The sequence below is a fragment of the Equus quagga genome, chromosome 6 (genome assembly GCF_021613505.1).
Source record: "Equus quagga isolate Etosha38 chromosome 6, UCLA_HA_Equagga_1.0, whole genome shotgun sequence".
Lineage (NCBI taxonomy): Eukaryota > Metazoa > Chordata > Mammalia > Perissodactyla > Equidae > Equus > Equus quagga.
The window spans coordinates 108370857-108384190 of NC_060272.1; the positions used below are offsets into that span (position 1 = coordinate 108370857).

Sequence of the window (13334 nt, forward strand, 5' to 3'; positions counted from 1 at the left end):
CTGCCGCCCGGGGTGTGCAGGAACCGTGTGCCCGGCTCTGCCTGCACCCCGACCGGAGAACAGCTCATGTCTGCGGCGGGGAAGGTAGGGGAGGAGTACGTTTGAACAGTCACGGTGACCAGGGGTCTGCGGTGGAGCCCGAGCTCCGGAGCCTGAAAGGCGCTGGTCACTTCCAGCTCTGTTACCTGCAGGCATGGGCAAGAGAAGGGACCTGGGTAAGAGGGTTCTCATCTGAAAATGATATTAATAATGGCAGTTTCACCGCGTTATTTTGAAACTTAGATCAAAGTCATCACTTGTAAAGTATTTAGGCAGGTGCCAGGTGCTAAGCACTGAGTGAGTGACAACTGCTATTGTTGTTAGAAGACACTGTTTTTTTCACTGGATGGCGTAATGTAATGTAAAACTGGCATCGCAGCCTTCACAGCACTTAGCAAAGTGGCCTGTCCCCAAATCCCCGGGGATATAAGGGAAAGTGAATATGGATGGAATGATACCATGTGTCAAATGTATTCTGGGATTTCTAGTGTCTCTTCAGGTCCCTTGGGTCAGACAGAGATTCCTGGCCCCTTGCGCGTTGTCAGGCTACCTGTCTCTTGAGTCTGAGATTGTAATGAATTCTGAGGGTAAGGTTTTTGCCCCTAAGATGAATTTGTTTCTCAGATCCGCGTCTCAATTGCCTTGAAACAAAGCAGCCCTTATGAGGTAGGAAGCAGGGGCCCTCTGTGAACAGCAGTCTTACCTGGAAGAGCACCCCTCTGACCTTAGACCTCTCCAGCGCTTCAGAGCAGAGACAGAAGAACCCAGAAAGGAGCAGATCCTAGATTTGCAAGGTCAGAAGCAATTCAGAAGCCACCACACCATGTGACAGTGGGGCGTTTGGGCCATCCTTGAGAAGACCAGGGTGAGCTGGGGTGGCCCAGGGGAAGGCTGCTCAGGAAAGGCCACTTTGTTGGCGAGCTTGTGAGGGCGAGGTCTGGGGTAAGGGATGACCAGGCAGAGGGAGGAAGTTCTGTCTCCACTCCCCTTAAATGCCCCCTGCTCTTTACAGGTGCTGCACTGCTGTCACACGTGTCCATTACGACGTGACACTGGTGATATTATCCTAACCTGACAGCACCCCAGACTGATGATATGTAACAGGTTTTCCAAGATCATCTACTTCTAACTTTTTTGAAAGCATTAAAAACACTGGGCCTGAAAAGTTCAGTGACTTGTCCGGGGAAACGCGGTCTGTTGGTGACAGAGTTAGAGGGAAAATAGTGTAGTTGACTCTCTCACAGGAAAGTACCCGAAATCATCTTATCAAAAGGGCCTTTTGAGAAATCCATCACAGCTGAAACTACTAAAAGTTCCTGCCTTAAATCATCCCTTCTCTTTTCTGTGAATTGTCTATACCAGGAGGTAAATAAAATTGCTGAGAAAAATAGATAAATGATGCATACTCAGTATTTTTCTGCTAAGTTAATTTTAATGAAAGAATAGTATCCTTTGGTGTACTTGAATTCAACTAATCTGTTGTTTTTTATTTCTTTGTGTTACTCAAAAGGATGCATGTATTATTGTTAAATCAGTTGAGAAAAATTTATGTTCACTCAGTGAAAACCTGCAGATTTAAGCCCTGTGATCATTTCAGAGTCACAAAGAGACAGCTGGTGCCACCTGTCCATGATGCTTCTCATACCTTTTCAAGGCCCAGAGGACCCTACACTTATGGGGAGAATGATTCCCAACTAGGGTGCTGATATTTTGGGAGGGGAATCTAGGAGCTGCAAGGCAGGCCAAGTCTCATGACCCCTGTCTTCTTTCTGTCCCCTCAGCGGAACCACAGCTCTCCACACACTCCCAAGAGCTGCAGGAAATGACCATCCCTCAGGTGAGCTCTTTAATCATCCCCTAACTTGTATTGTAATGAATTTGTAAGGTTTCGACGGATCCATGCGTTAAGTGGAGAAGGAGAAATAGAAGTAGATCAAGTCACTCTTGAGGGAGAATATACGGTTTTACTGTTAACTGTGATGTTTGCTGTGAGCTTTTGTAGGTGACCTTGTCAGGGTAAGTAGGTTCCCTCCAGGTACCAGTTTGCTAAGACTTCATGTTGGTCGTGAATGTGCATTGAATATTGATTGCCTTTTGTGCATCTAGCAGAATAAAGCTATAGCTTATTTCCTTTGATCTATAAGTACTATAAACAGTATAATGGGTTTTCTAATATGAACTTGAATTTCTATCTAGACTAGTTGCTAATAAGTGTGGTAAGTTGCTTCTTACGTATTTTCCTAGGGATTTCTGCTAATACTATATTTAAGATTTTTATTTCTGTATCCCCAGTTTGGATTAGACTATACTTTGTTGTTTCCCTTCCAATTATGGTATCAAGGTCATAGTCTCATAAAAGGAAATGGGGCACTTTCCTGCTTTTCTTTTCTAATAATTTAGATGAGAAAATTGTGTTTCCTATAGATTTTTTGAAACTCACCTATAAATTTGGGCCTTATAAAGACTTTTGGTGTGAAGATTTTGATCATTGAATTAATTTATTTGTCATAAGCCTGTACTGGATTTGTAATTTTTTTAGTATAACTTTTGTCGTTACGTTTTCATAGAAAATTATTCACTTTCACTTATGTTTTTAAATGTATTTTCACGAGCTTATTGATAGTATTCTCTTAGGATTTCAAAATCTTCATCTGTTCTATCAATAATTTCCTTTTTTGATCAGCTCTGAAATCTTATTTTAGCATAAAGGCTGCTAGTAAGAAAAGGGCACAATATGTTCTAGGTGGCCCAATCTGCTGGCAGCAGACTCTAAACATTGGGAGTAGAGGAACATACTCTTGTTATATTTGTGTAGCTTTGCATACCCACCCGTCAGCACCATTTGTTAACAAGAATACTGTTTCTCCATTGAATTGCCATGGCGCCTCTGTGGGAAATCAACCAGCAATGTACGTATGAGTCTGGTTCCGAACTCTGTCCACTTCTGATGATCTCTGTTAGTCCTTTTGCTAATACCACACTGCTTGGTGAGTGTCTCCTTACAGTAAGTCTTGGAATCAGGTAAGGCAAGTCTTCCAACTTTGTTCTTTTGTAAAATTGTTTTGGATATTCTAGGTCCTTTACTTCTTTATAGAAAGTTTTAAAAATCAGCTTGTGTGTCTCAAAAAAGCCTGCTGAGTTTTTGGGTTTGATTACATGGAATCTATAGAATCTGTAGTATAGATCCATTTGGGGAGAGCATATGAGTCTTCCAATTCATGAACACAGTGTCTCTCTCCGTTGAGTTAGGTGATATGGAGGGTTTTGAGGATTTGGGTTTTTATCCTTTTGAGTCACGAGGACAGTTTTGACTCAGAGTTTAAAAGAGTAACTCTGTCTACTCTTTGAAGATAGACTCTAGCGGGACAGTCATGGAAGCAGGAACAATATAGGAGGCCATTTCTGTAAGAAATTCCTAGCAAGAAATGATCATAGAGTGTTGCTTCCTTTAAAGTGGTCAGATTGTGGATGTAAGTGAAGGTAGAGCCAACAGTCTGAGTGTTTCTGCCCCACAAGCTTGCAAATAGAGCGCGTCAAACTTTGAACCGTTACCAGTGTGGTTTTATGATGATCTCTCAGTTTAGTTTTACAAGCTTTTCTCTTCTTGTGAGTGAGGTGGGACGTCATTTTTGTTTGTAATTCATCTATATTTCTTTTCTGTTGAGCTCTATCCTTTACCCGTTTTCCTATTGCTGTGCTGATTTTAACGACTGTACCTGTATACCTTTATAGCTCTTTTCCTGTGATAGAAATTGCACAACTTTCATACAGTTTTTTAAATTGTTGCCTTGCTCATGATTTTTTCTTTATGGTAAAGGCATTTGATTTTTATGTTGTCAAATTTAGCAGTTTTTTCTTTTCTGGTTCCCAGATTTTCAACCATAGCTGGGCATTTCCCACTTTAACATCAAGTCATTGTTCTGTGTAAGTCTTCTTTGATTTTTTACATTAGATCTTGAGTGCAATTTAATTTTATCTTGCTCTGTGGTGTGAGAGACAGATCTGTCTTTTCCCAGGTGGCCTCCAGCTATCCCTGTGACATTAGTGTCCAGCCTTTCCTCATTCATTTGAATGATGTCACCTATATTCAAACAAGAAGTTTACTCTGTTAATCATTCTTCCCACCACACACTTTGTTCTAGGTCTTGTTCACTTGAAGCCTGGACATCTTTCTGGACTCTGATCAGCGCCCTGCTCCTTCTGCCCACTTGTGTGTGTGTATTAGATTATGGGCAACATTGTCCTGTTTTTTCTATCTAGTACTATCTTACCCTCTCTTCCAAAATTTGTCCAAATTTTCAGGCATTCTGCTAGGACATTTCTCTACAACCCTTTTTTGTTGTACTTTTATAGCAGGTTTTGTATTTCACTTGAACATGTTTTTGGAGGCAGGGGATGTAAATGTGTGTGCTCAGTTTGTTCCCTTGAACTAGAGAATCAGTTATGCTTGTAATTCTCTCTTCTCTTGATTTCCAGTACTCTAATCTTTCTGATTTCTCTTTCCACCATTCAGAAATTCTTTCTCAGTCTTCTTAGCCTATTCTTTTTCTTCCTTCCTCTTAAATTTTGCTATTCCCATCATTTCCTGTCCTCTCCTCAGTTTCTGTGTCCTTTCTGAGCCAGCCCTTTTTCTGTAATGATTTCAGTTACCATCTTAATGACTAATGTCTCCTACGTCCTTAATTTTGTTTTAGACCTCCATCTCTGTTCCAAAATCATGCAACCAACAGTGAAATAAATGATTCCATCTGTATCTTCCACAAGTGTTTTGAACGCAAATGAAAAAGATCTGCCTCACTGTGACCCAACCTCTGACTCTTGTTTATTTTTTCCAGTCTCTGTGTATGGCATTGGCATCTACCCAGTTGCTTATGCAGTATCTCTTTGTATAGCTGCAAAGGAAAATAATGAGCAGATTTTGGTCCTGTGAGGATTAGTTTCCCAATCTTTGTCTTTGTTTCTTTGCTTTAATATAGGTTTTTTGCTTTGCTGCTTAAGACATTTTCCACTATTCACATAGAGCAGTGGTTCCTAACTAAGGTCAATTTTGCTCCCCAGGAGACCTTTGGAGATATTTTTGATTGTCACAACTGGGGATATTACTGGCATCTAATCAATAGAAGGCAAAGATACTGATAAGCATCCTAAAATACACAGGACAGTCTTCCACAAAAATAGCATTATCTGGTCCACAGTGTCAGTAGTGTCAAGTTGAAGAAACCCTGTTCTAGAGGATTGCTCCTGAAGTATAAATCTTGTGGTATGTAATACCTCCCTGGGCTTACGTGTGTATCGCCATTGGTTCCCCATTACCCAGCATGGATCTCCGGGTTGGGATGTGTATACCCTGCGGAGTGCTCAGTATCACCCATTGGTGTATGGGAAATGTGTACAGGAATACTATTTATAACAACTTTACCTAAAAGAATAAGGCATTAGGCTTTCTCATTCTATTAAGTGACAATATATGTGTGTAAATTAAAAATAAATATATATAAATCAGAACATGAGAATAATATTTTTTTACTAATTGTGTAGTATCCCCAAAGTATAAGACAGAATTAGGGCCATGATAGTCATCCTTTATAGCATTTTGTTTTAACCTCTGAACAGTAAACATAGTAAGTCTTAGTTTCCAAAAATAGTTTCCTTGTCCCTGATTCTGGACCCTCAGATTGATTAGAAATGTGCTGTCGCAGGCGTCACAGTCATTCAAGGGCATGACTGTGGAGTGCCCCAAGAAGAGTGGCGGTGGATGAAGTCTGCTCAGAGGACCCCGTACAGGATGTGGTGCTGGAGAACCACAGCCACCTCGTCTCAGTGGGTGAGCAGACCTTACCATGTGACTCCCTTTAGACTGCAAATTCTGTTTGTCCTTTTTTCTTTTTTAGATGGTAATCATTTTTGTTCAGGTGTATTTAACAGAAAATAAAATTCAGCGCTTTTCAGTGTACAAGTGTGTGAGTTTTGAAAAATTATACAGTAGGTTACTATCATCAAAATCATGATTTGGAATATTTCCATCAACCTGAAAAGATCCTTGTAACCCTTTGTAGTGTGTCCCCTCCCTCTATACCTATCTCTCCGACTCTCCAAAGCAATCACTGATCTGCTTTTTTTTTTTTTTTGAGGAAGATTAGCCCTGAGCTAACTGCTGCCAATCCTCCTCTTTTTGCTGAGGAAGACTGGCCCTGAGCTAACATCCGTGCCCATCTTCCTCTACTTTATATGCAGGACGCCTACCACAGCATGGCTTTGCCAAGCAGTGCCATGTCCGCACCCAGGATCCGAACTGGCGGAACCCGGGCTGCGAAAGCGGAACGTGTGCACTTAACCGCTGCGCCACCAGGCCGGCCCTATTATCTGCTTTCTATTGCAATAGTTTTGCCTGCTCTCAACTTTCACATAAATGGAATCATAAAGTATTGACTCTTTTGTCTGACTTCCTTCCCTTCGCAGAATGCTTTTGAGACTCGTGCATGTATGTGTATCACTAGTTTATTCTCTCTATCCTGAGTAGTGTTCCTTTGTGTGCTTACACCACAGTTTGTTATCGTTTCAGTTGATAGACACATGGGTTTTTTCAGTTTGGGGCAATTATGAGTAAAGCTGCTATGAACATTCACATACAAGTCTTTGTGTCGACATGTTTTGTTTCTCTTGTGTAAATACCTAGGAGTGAGCTGGCCAGGTCTTCTGGTAAGTGTGTGTTTAACTGTGGAAGAAACTGCCAAATGTTTCCAAGCTGGCTCTGCTGTTTTTTATGCCCATCAGCAATGTCTGAGAGTTCTCATTGCTCTTTGGTTACCAACATTTGGTTTGGTAAGTTTTATTATTTTTAACCATTCTAGTTGGTGTCTGGTTGTATTTTATTGAGTTTTAATTTGCATTTCCCTGGTGACTAATGATTTTGAACCTTTTTTCATATGCTTTTTAACCATTCATAATCTCCTTTAATGAAGTGTCTGATCAAATCTTTAGCCCATTTTTTGTTCAGTTAATTTTGGGGGATTTTTGGTCTTACTGTCGAGTTGAAGAAATTCAGACCTTTATCAAATATATATGTTTTGCAAACTTTTTTTCTCCATCTCTGGCTTGCCTTTTTAAGGAGAAAGTGTTTTCAGATTGTTTTTGGTTTTTACGTATACTTTTAAAAGAACTTTTTTGTCATGACAAAGGTTTCTTTCATGTTACCTCTTTATAATCATCCCCATCCTCTCTCCCATTACCATCTCTAACCTCTGCCAACTACTAATCTGCTCTTCATCTCTATAATTTTGATATTTCAAGAAGGTTATATAAATGCAGTCATGCAGTATTTGATGTGTTGAGATTGAGGTCCATCCTAGATGTAGTGTGAATCAATAGTTTATTTCTTTTATTGCTACATAGTATTTCACTGTGTGAATGTATCATAGTTTGTTTAGCCGTTCACGTCTTGACAGACATTTTGGTTGTTTCCTATTTGGGGCTATTGTAAATAAAGCTACTATGAACATTCATGTTCAGGTTTTTGTGTGAACATAAATTATGCCCAAGAATGTGATTGGGGTTGTATGATAAGTATATGTTTTGTTCTTTAAGAAACTGCCAAAATATTTTCCAGAATGGTTGTACTGTTTTGCATTTCCACCAGCAATGTATGAGAAATCCAGGTACTTCCTATCCTTCCTAGTACTTTGTACTGTCACTATTTTTTGTATTAGTGGTTGTAATAGGTGTATAGTGATATCTCTTCATTGTCTTAACTTGCATTTCATTAATGGCTAGTGATATTATTTGTCTTTTCATGTATTCATATGCCGTCTATATATCCTTAGACAGTAAAATGTCTATTCATGGCTTTTGTGCATTTTTCCCCATCTTTATTTGCATATAATGGCAAATAAAAATTCTATATATTTAAGGTGTAAAACCTGATGTCTTGATATACAGATACATTGTGAATTAATTGCCAGGGATAAGCTAATTGACATATCCATCACCTGACATAGTTACCTTTTATGTGTGTGTGTAGTGGGAACACTTGAGATTTACCTTCTTGGCAGATTTCAAGAATACAATACAGTATTGTTAACGATAGTCACATTGCCATACATTAGATCTCCATAGCTTATTGATCTTGAATAACTGAACTTTGTACCCCTTGACTGACATCTCCCTATCCTCCATCTCCCCAGCCCCTGAAAACCACCATTCTGCTGTTTCTATGAGATTGACTGTTTCCGCTTCCACTGAGATCATGCAAAGTTTGTCTTTCTGTGTGTGGCTTGTTTTACTTAGCATAGACCTCAAGGTGTATTCATGTTGGGGCAAGTGTCAGGATTTCCTTTTTTGGCTGAATACTATTCCATTGTGTGTATATATACCATGTCTTCTTTCATCATACATCCTTCAAAGGACGTTTAGATTGTTTTCTTTTCTTGGCTATTGTGAATAATACTGCAGTGAACATGAGAGTGCAGATATCTCTTTGCGATCCTGATTTCATTTCCTTTGGATATATGCTCAGAAGTGGGATTGCTGGATCATAGGGTAGTTCTATTTTTGGTTTTCTGAGGAACTTCCATACTGTTTTCTGTAATGGCTCTGCTAATTTATGTTCCCACCAGCAGTCTACAAGAGTTCCACTTTCTCCGCATCGTCACCAACACTTATCTTTTGTCTTTTTGATAATCACCATTCTCTAAGAGGTGTGAGGTGATACCTCATTGTAGTTTTGATTCACATTTCCCTGATGATTAATGTGTGGAGCACATTTTCACATACTTTTTGGCCATTTGTGTGGCTTCTCTTGAGAAATGTCAACTCAGGTCCTTAGCCTATATTTTAAATCTGGTTATTTGCTTTTTTGCTATTGAATTGTATGACTTCCTTATACATTTTGGATATTTGCCCCTTATAATTATTATTATAATTTGTGAATATTTTATGCAATTCCATAGGTTGCCTTTTCACTCTGTTGATTGCTTCCTTTGCTGTCCAGAAGGTTTTTAGTTTGATAGAATCCCACTTGTAGTAGGTTTTTAGTTTGATAGAATCCCCATTTTTGCTTTTGTTGCCTGTGCTTTTGGTGTCATATCCCAAAAGACCATTGCCAAGATCGTCAAGGAGCTTTTTCTATGTTTTCTTCCAGGAGTTGCCAAGGTTGCCAGTGACTTCCTTATAGCTAAACCTAATGGACACCTTTCCATCTTTGTCTTACTTGACCTCACAGGGGCTATGGATGATGATGATAACTTCCTCTTGGAAACACTCTCTTTACTTAATTTTCATAACTCAGTAGTCTTGTGGTTTCTCTCCTGTGTATATTCAATTGTAATACATTGTCTTGGGTTTACAAAGTCACCCAAAACTCAACATTCCCAGACTGAACTCGAATTCTTTCTCTGCAGGTGCTTTTCCTCCTATGTCCTCCTTCAAAATGAGCACCTCTCATTTGCATGGATGCTAGCTAAACACTCAAACAACATCTTTGAGTCTTTCCTCTCCCTCAGTACCCAGTCTCTCATCCCACCACCAAGCAGACAGTCAGTGCTGATTGTTACAGTCTGTGAATAGCTCTCAAATACTTCTACTTGCCTGCATCCTTTCTAAAACCACCCTAGTCCAAGTAACCAACTAAATAACTGGGTAACCTTAATAGCCTCGTGCCTCTGAACCTCAGTTTCCTGGTTTGTAAAATGAGGCAGTGAGAATGAACAGCAAGTTTCTTCCTTCTCTGTATCCTGTGATTATAAGAATTGAAAACCAACAAGAGGCTCAGGGCAAAATTGATTTCAGTGCTTTGGGAGACTATCTCACTTTCTCCATTTATATTAAATTTTGGGATGACCAAGATTTTGGCTCATATCCTCCCATTGCAGTGCTCTTAAGGACAATCTCAGGGTCTTCACGACAACTTATAATAAGGCCCTTTCTCTTAAATAGGTATCTGCCTTATGTCATGCTTTAAGATGTAGAAAATATTTTAGAATAAGATTCTAATGTTGGTAACAAATTTATTTACCTGGTTTTGTTAATTTGTCTGAAAGCTCCTATTCTTGAAAATGTCCTATGTAAAGATGTAGTCCATCTTTGTTGACTACCTCGAGTGTATATTAAAAAAACCCGGATAACAGGAAATGTCCCTGGCGATTGGGGGGAGGGGCAGTGATGAAGAAGTTTGGTTGATTTTCAGCAGTAGGAAGGTCAAAATAAAAGCATTATAAAAGAAGAGTAAAGGATTTAGGTCAGGGATTTCTATGGAAAAAAATTAAAAACCATAAGCAGATGGAAAAAGTTAAGTGACACAATATGGCAGATTCCACTAATTTGTCTAATAGGCAGCCATGTTAATGGGAGAGAAAGTGGATTGCAAAGTGAGGAAAAGTTGTGAAACTTCAAGGGGCAAGAGCCAGAAAAGTAAGGGGCCCCTTCCTGCCCAGGGTTCTTTTAGTTCTGAAGTGTGTTAGCCCAGCATTCATGAATAAACACCTGGGGAGGATGTCATATATCCTCTAAAAGGGGCGTCCATCAGCTGGAGAAAGATGTGCCACCTCTCTCTAAAGCTCATTAGCAGATTGAAAGTGTGGCACTGCATTACTCGGATTAGGATTAATCTTCTAATTCTGGGGATGGAACTCTCCTCCAAATGAGTCGGCCTTCACACAAAACCACAGACTCCCATGGTACGGCTAAAACACCAGTAACCTTTACTGCTGCCTCCCATCTTCCCAGGACCCAGTGGGAAGGAAAAGGGAGGTTCTCTAGCAAAGAGGGGAGTTAAGGGCTGAGTTTTCAGCTCTCCAAGCCTGGTGCAGGTCCCACGAATGGGGGAGAAGTGAGATGCCATCTTTCTGGCAGCCTGAGAGCTTGGGAAAACTGGGTCCTTGTGATCTGGTTAGGAAAGACAGAGTTCTTCCATCGCCACCTGCAGCAGGGCAACAGCAACATCACAAATAGATGAGGAGCCTGTTAGCTCAGAGCCTCCTGCGGAGAGAGCGTTTGGGCTCCTGCCATTTATTGGGAAAACTGGTTCCTGGCCCTTAGCAAAATGTCCAGTCGTCCCAGGGCTAGGCTTCTCAGGAAAAGTAATTTGCCTTTCCCTTCAAAATATGTAACTAAAAGCTGTCTGCACTTCTATATTTTAAATATATTGTTGGGGCTTCATTTCAAACTACTATATCGTAAAACCATTTCACATAGCTTTAAATCCAAGGCAGTACCTTTCAAACTCTTTCACAGCAACTCATAAAATATATATATATAAAAAATAATAATAATTTTTTATCATAAACCAGTATACACACACATGCACAAAACTGGTACAAAAGTTTTATGAAACTTTATTTTTCCTTTATTACACATGATGCACTCTAATATTATCTATTCCATTTCATTTCATTGATCTTTAAGTGCTTGTCACAGCTCCCAGAATTATTTCGTAATCCAGTAGCAAGTCAGGACCTGCAGTTTGAAAAACGCTATTATTAAATTATGGGTTCCAGATGCTCTAACTGGTGATCTGGTGTCCAAATTTTTAAAGTAAGTTATCAATTATAACTTAAAGTTACCTATTATATCAATTTGACTCAAATTTAAATACATAAACATATGAGAAAGGGAATTAAAATTCCTGTTTAATATGTGCTTATTAGCATTTGCACGAGGGTAGGGTACCACATTCAAGATGTAAAAGAGAGTTATGTCCTTGAAAATCAAAGAAGGTTGTCACGAAAGTGCCTTTGTGAGAATCTAGCAACAGAATGAGTCCCCAAAATCTATTAAACAAGCTATCTCACAGGAAAAGTAGGGTAGATCACACTAGTAAAGGCAACACTATGGAAGCTTATGAAATATTTATCAAGGGAATCCTTGCTAAATAATAAAAATACTCAGTTTTAGGAAGCAGTATGATAAGCTTTGAGACGCTTGTACTTAGGAACACAGGACTTCCATAGAAGGAAAGAAATGGAAATGTGTTGAATATCTGCATTTTGTCGGGCATCACTAATACTTTCAAAAAAATTATAGCATTGGAACCTAGAAATCAGAGATGTTAAATAACTTGCCCTAGGTCACACAGTATTAAATGACAGAACTAGGATTTAAACTCCATCTTCTGATTACCTGTCATTTGTTCTTGTCACATTGATACCACTTTATCCTGAACCAGTACTCAGAATATGATAGGGCTTAAAATATTTGCTTAAACATTTTCTATGATTTCTGATTAAGGTCAATTCAGATTCCAATTTCAAGGCTAATGAATAATACAGTGAACTTTAAAAGAAAAAATACGTTGGGGGCTGGCCCCGTGGCTGAGTGGTTAAGTTCGCGCGCTCCGCTGCAGGCGGCCCAGTGTTTCGTTGGTTCAGATCCTGGGCGCGGACATGGCACTGCTCATCAAACCACGCTGAGGCAGCGTCCCACATGCCACAACTGGAAGGACCCACAACGAAGAATATACAACTATGTAGCGGGGGGCTTTGGGGAGAAAAAGGAGAAAAATAAAATCTTTAAAAAGAAAAAATACATTGGCATTATGAATCTTTCAAACAGTTAAAACATTTGATAAAGTATTCTTTGTGTCTCATGTCAGGATGAAAGAAGTTATCTGTTGCTCTGTAGCAAACCACGGCAAAGTGTAGGAGCTTAGAACAGCAGTTTATCCTTGTCTCTAAGGGTTCTGTGGATTGGCTGGGGTTGGGTGGGCAGTTCTTGCTTGGGGTCTCCTAGGAAGTGCAGTCAGATGTCGGCTGGGCTGCAATCGTCTGTAGGCTCAGTTGGGCTGGGCATCAAGATGGGTCACTCATATGACTGGCAAGGCTGCTAGCTTATTCTTATTTGGGGCTGCCAACCGGAGGGCCTACACATGGCCTCTCCATGTGACTTTGGCTTCTCTCAAAGTCATGGCTGGGTTCCAAAAGAAAGCCTCCCAAGGGATGGGTGAAAGGGGTAAAGGGGCACATATGTATGGCGATGGATAAAAACTAAACTATTGGTGGTGAGCATGATACAGTCTATACAGAAACTGATATATAATAATGTACACCTGAAATTACACAATATTATAAACCAATATGACCTCAATAAAATAATTTTTTAAAAAAGCAAGCAAGCATCCCAAGAGTAAATGTTCCAGAAGACCCAGGCTTCTTACAGCGCAGCCTCAGAATTACCTGAAAGTCACTTCCACAGCATCCTATTGGTTGAACCAGTCACTGAGGCCTAGGGGTAGGGACGTAGACTCCACCTTTTGATATGAGAAACAACATGCCATAAAGGGAGGGAAAGAGACTACCCATCTCACC

General features: G+C 39.9%; 1 pseudogene; it reads right to left on the bottom strand.

The window, feature by feature from the left end:
• Positions 1-1105: 1105 nt before the first annotated feature.
• Positions 1106-13334, bottom strand: part of LOC124240794 (spermatogenesis-associated protein 31D1-like) — a 35414-nt pseudogene continuing 23185 nt past the window's right edge.